Genomic DNA, 5716 nt, shown 5'->3' on the forward strand with positions numbered 1-5716 from the left:
GGATTTAAACCCACGACCGCTCGCATTGATTAAAAATCCGTAAACGAGGACCATACCTCGAGACCACAGGGCACAAATTTAAGACCGAGCTAAGCAAAATAGAACTTATGTTCAGTTCGATATAATTTCTACATGTCATGGTTTTATATGTTAAAACATCTGTTTTTTTAAATAAAGAGCTGTTGTCTTGTAACAAGTGGCCTGGCCTCTCAGCCTCGCCATGCGAATCGGCAGCAACACAGTGAGGTTGAACATTGTACACGTCCGTGGCTTGCTAACTGTTTCTGTAGTGTAGTGGTTATCACATTCGCCTTACACGCTAAAAGTCCACGGTTCAAAACCGGGCAGAAACATCTCGTACTTCCAGTTTAGTCTGTTGAAGACTATCGCGTAACTGGTCTCCATCAACGAGAATCAGCCAAATGTATACAGTGAATGGGCCAGTGGCGCAATGGATAACGCGCCTGACTACGAATCAGGAGATTCCAGGTTCGACTCCTGGCTGAATTTTGAATTTTGGCGTGCGCTTTCACTCAGTGGGTGGGACAGCTGATTCTTGATGCAGAGCAAAGTGAGCAGGGCATCATCAATTCACGTATCGGTTGTGGTTATTTACGAAAGCCCTCCTTCTCAATTTAACTTCCACTTCAAGCAAAACATAACTTATCTTCAGGTCTGTAAAGTTCCATTCCTGATTGTTTTATAAGTTGAGACATCGGTTTTAAAGAAACGGCTGTCTTCTTGTAATAAGTGACATGGCCTCTCAGCCCAACCATGAGAAGCTGCAGCAACACAGAGAGGTTGAACATTGTACAAGTCCATTGATTAATGCACCGCCAGCGGTTTCGGTAGTGTAGTGGTTAGCACATTCCCCTAACATGCGAAAGGTCCCCGGGCCCATACCGGGTAGAAACATCAAGTGCTTCTCATGTTGTGTGAGGAATGTTTGCACAAAGTACTTTTGTTCCCCGATCTCGTATGTTCGAGGATTATTAGGTTTAGTCTCTCGTGAGCCACTAAAATGAATTCCACATTAAGTCACAAGCACTGAATTTTCGACAGGCAATGAGAATAAAAGGATCTTCCTATTTTGGATATTCGGAGCTAGTACACCCACAACAGAATTTCATGCATTTACAAATGCAGATGAACATACTTATTCACCATCTCAAACATGTCTAAATGAACGACAAATGCAACTTACTGCGGATGCTTCATTCTGAAACAAAAACAGAAAATACTGGATAATCTCAGCAGGCCTGACAGCCTCTGTGGAGCGAGATGGCAGCTGTCGTTCCGGGTCTGGCTGACTCTTTGTCAAAGCTGGAGAACTGGAAATGTGGTCAGATTCAGACTATTGTGGATGGGCGGGGGGTGGGGTGCCCTATTGGGCCTCGATAGAGTGTCAGCAATAGGTGGAAAATGACGACAATGTCTCGGACAGAAAGAAAAAGGGAATGTAAATGTGGCTAATCAAGGCTAACAAAGGTGATGATAGTGGCGCCTCAAGAGATCAGAATGTGTTAATAGCAGAACAAAGTAAGCAGGATGTCAGAGAACAATTCGCGACAGGGATCAGATTGCTCATATAGGATGGTATGGGCTGGGGGAGGGGGGGGGGCAATGCTGAGGGTAAAACATATCAATGGAAGGAATTAAAATAGGTTGATGGGAATAAACAGATGGTGGAGGGGGAAGAGAGATTGCACAGTCTGATGTTGTTGAACTGAATAAAATGAAACAGACAGAGAGATGTCTGAATCCACTGGAATTAGTCAATAGAGGTAAGTGAATGTCTAATCACAGACAAGCTTTTAGAAAATGTCTCGATTGTCTCGGGAACGTGTTGGTTCCCTGCTGTGTGAGCTCAGCTTCTCAAAGGAAACCCAATGTGAATGAATCCCGCCGAATGCGCCGCAAAGAAATGAAGAAAACATATCGCTTGACCAACAGAAAACCTTAACAAAGGGCTCGTCCGGGATTTAAACCCGGGACCTCGCGCAACTTTTGAAACCGAGACACCCAAAGCGAGAATCATACCCCTAGATCAACGAGCCCTGGGAAAGTAACAGAAGCACGCTGTTATTGCCATCGAACGTCGATCTAACATCTGCGGAAAATACTGGAACAACTCAGCGAGTCAGGCGGGATTTGTCGACAGGACAACAAAACTCGTCTTTCACCATCACCTTTCCTTAAAACCGGGACCGGTTAGAAATGTCGGATGTTTTAACCAAGTGAAATCCCGGAGGGAGCAAACAGAACAACAGGAAAGGGCTCTGACAGGGTGCAGGTCAGGAGAGATTAAATGAGAAAAGGCCTAGGGTTCCCTGGCCACAGAGTGAGGTGAGCATCGAATGAGAGAATAATTACACCACAGTATGAGGCCATTCCAGCCGCTGTGTCTGTGCCAGCTCTCAACAACTACCGCCCGGATACAAAGAACAAGTGGAAACAAGATTCAAACCCAAATCTGCGATGTAAGGACACACAGAATGTGGGCAGCATTTACAGTGTGAGACTGTTGCACACACTCTGAGTGTGAAAGCTGTATTGAGCCCAGTGGAAAGATGCGCTGCTGTTCCTCGAGTGTTTGTTGAGCTTCTTTGGAACATTTCAGGAGGCCGAGGTCCGGGAGGTCAGCGTTAAGATGCAGCTCTCCAAGTCAGGTCAATTCTCCACTTTGGCTCTGTGGATTAGATGGGTCACGTCCCTGTGAAGTTAACGCAGATCTGGAGCATCAATTCTATCCAAACGCACTCCAGCTCAGACACTGTCTCCCTCGAGCATCATCTGTGGGGAGAGAAACGACGTAAACATCCCGAGTCCTGCGAAACATTTTTCAGAGTGGGCCAATGCAAACCAACCCCGCCGTCAGCGTCGCAAACAATTCATAATGTCTGATCTGGAGTAAAGGGCTTGTCCTGGATTTAAACCCACGACCGCTCGCATTGATTAAAAATCCGTAAACGAGGACCATACCTCGAGACCACAGGGCACAAATTTAAGACCGGGCTAAGCAAAATAGAACTTATGTTCAGTTCGATATAATTTCTACATCTCATGGTTTTATATGTTGAAACGTCTGTTTTTTTTTTAAATAAACAGCTGTCGTCTTGTAACAAGTGGCCTGGCCTCTCAGCCTCGCCATGCGAATCTGCAGCAACACAGTGAGCTTGAACATTGTCCACGTCTGTAGGTCTTTAAAGTTCCATTCCTGATTGTTTTATAAGGTGAGACATCGGTTTTAAAGAAACGGCTGTCTTCTTGTAATAAGTGACATGGCCTCTCAGCCCAACCATGAGAAGAGGCGGCAACACAGTGAGGTTGAACATTGCACAAGTCCATTGATTAATGCACCGCCAGCGGTTTCGGTAGTGTAGTGGGTAGCACATTCCCCTAACATGCGAAAGGTCCCCGGGTCCATACCGGGTAGAAACATCAAGTGCTTCTCATGTTGTGTCAGGAATGTTTGCACAAAATACTTTTGTTCCCCGATCTCGTATGTTCGAGGATTATGAGGTTTAGTCTCTCATGAGCCACTAAAATGAATTCCACATTAAGTCACAAGCACTGAATTTTCGACAGGCAATGAGAAGAAAAGGATCTTCTTATTTTGGATATTCGGAGCTAGTACACCCACAACAGAATTTCATGCATTTACAAATGCAGATGAACATACTTATTCACCATTTCAAACATGTCTAAATGAACGACAAATGCAACTTACTGCGGATGCTTCATTCTGAAACAAAAACAGAAAATACTGGACAATCTCAGCAGGTCTGACAGCCTCTGTGGAGCGAGATGGCAGCTGTCGTTCCGGGTCTGGGTGACGCTTTGTCAAAGCTGGAGAACTGGAAATGTGGTCAGATTCAGACTATTGTGGATGGGCGGGGGGTGGGGTGCCCTATTGGGCCTCGATAGAGTGTCAGCTAAAGGTGGAAAATGACGACAATGTCTCGGACAGAAAGAAAAAGGGAATGTAAATGTGGCTAATCAAGGCTAGCAAAGGTGCTAATAGTGGCGCCTCAAGAGATCAGAATGTGTTAATAGCAGAACAAAGTAAGCAGTGTGTCAGAGAACAATTCGCGACAGGGATCAAATTGCTCAAGTAGGATGGTATGGGCTGGGGGGAGGGGGGCAATGCTGAGGGTAAAACATATCAATGGAAGGAATTAAAATAGGTTGATGGGAATAAACAGATGGTGGAGGGGGAAGAGAGATTGCACAGTCTGATGTTGTTGAACTGAATAAAATGAAACAGACAGAGAGATGTCTGAATGCACTGGAATTAGTCAATAGAGGTAAATGAATGTCTAATCACAGACAAGCTTTTAGAAAATGTCTCGATTGTCTCGGGAACGTGTTGGTTCCCTGCTGTGTGAGCTCAGCTTCTCAAAGGAAACCCAATGTGAATGAATCCCGCCGAATGCGCCGCAAAGAAATGAAGAAAACATATCGCTTGACCAACAGAAAACCTTAATAAAGGGCTCGTCCGGGATTTGAACCCGGGACCTCTCGCAAGTTTCAAAACCGAGAAACCCAAAGCGAGAATCATACCCCTAGACCAACGAGCCCCGAGAAAGTAACTTAAGCATGCTGTCATTGCCATCGAAAATCGATCTAACATCTGCGGAAAATACTGGAACAACTCAGCGAGCCAGGCGGGATTTGTCGACAGGACAACAAAGCTCGTCTTTCACCATCACCTTTCATTAAAACCGGGACCGGTTAGAAATGTCGGACGTTTTAACCAAGTGAAATCCCGAAGGGAGCAAACAGAACAACAGGAAAGGGCTCTGACTGGGTGCAAGTCAGGAGAGATTAAATGAGAAAAGGCCTTGGGTTCCTGGCCACAGGCTGAGGTTAGCATCGAATCAGAGTATAATTACACCACAGAATGAGGCCATTCGGGCTGCCGTGTCTGTGCCAGCTCTCTGTTGGAGCAATGGAAGAAACAAAGAATGAAAAGATGTGTTTGGAGGAGCTGTCGGGGCAGATTGATCAACAGCTGCGTGAATGCAGCAAGTGTGAGACTGTGAGGATCTGTAGGGACAGCACAAATTCACATCAGCGGCGCTTCAGGGTTTTTCTAACTGGTGGAGTCGACATAGCCCCTGAGATGTTGTTGCACTCACCTTGGGACCTGCCCCTCCGTCTCTCAGCAGGTGAAGTCTGCCCCTAACCTGGATGGCGCCTTATCATTGGGCAGAAATGGTCAACATCGACCAAAAAATTTATATTTTTGTCGAAGGCTAAACTATACACCAAAACGTCACATGGTCCTGCACGATAATAATAATCGTGTTGCTTGGTGATGCTCTATTGAAATGGTTATTGTGCATTTCAGACTTTCTCACATTTTTAGATTCATTACAGGATGGGATGGCCGAGACTCAGTGGCCTTTGGTCCACCTGAGTTAAGTTTTGGAAATATTATCCTTAATTGTCGGTATTATTAGCTCCACATCAGATAGTTTTCACTACCTCTGCTAGTACGTGGGTCTTCCAAGTTTAAATTTACTGTAGAAATCGCCGCATGGAGATGAGCCTTATGATTTACCAAACTGTCTCTGTGTTGACTTGTACAAGAACAGAGACAGCAATATAACTGCAATAGATAGACCTGACTGCTTTCGTGAAATTATTCCCGCAAGCAATGACACTAAATAAAGCTTGGCTGTCCAGTAAATACTCGCTAATGTTTTTCTAC

General features: G+C 45.2%; 2 non-coding genes across 2 annotated transcripts; one reads left to right on the plus strand and one right to left on the minus strand.

The window, feature by feature from the left end:
• The first annotated feature begins 280 nt into the window (after positions 1–280).
• Positions 281–353, plus strand: trnav-uac (transfer RNA valine (anticodon UAC)). The gene has a single exon. It is a non-coding gene; the product is annotated as a tRNA-Val (tRNA).
• Positions 354–4490: 4137 nt separating this feature from the next.
• trnap-ugg (transfer RNA proline (anticodon UGG)) lies at positions 4491–4580 on the minus strand. Its single transcript is given in 2 exon segments — positions 4491–4526; positions 4545–4580. It is a non-coding gene; the product is annotated as a tRNA-Pro (tRNA).
• Between the last annotated feature and the right edge of the window lie 1136 nt (positions 4581–5716).

Source organism: Scyliorhinus torazame, chromosome 5, assembly GCF_047496885.1.
Source record: "Scyliorhinus torazame isolate Kashiwa2021f chromosome 5, sScyTor2.1, whole genome shotgun sequence".
Lineage (NCBI taxonomy): Eukaryota > Metazoa > Chordata > Chondrichthyes > Carcharhiniformes > Scyliorhinidae > Scyliorhinus > Scyliorhinus torazame.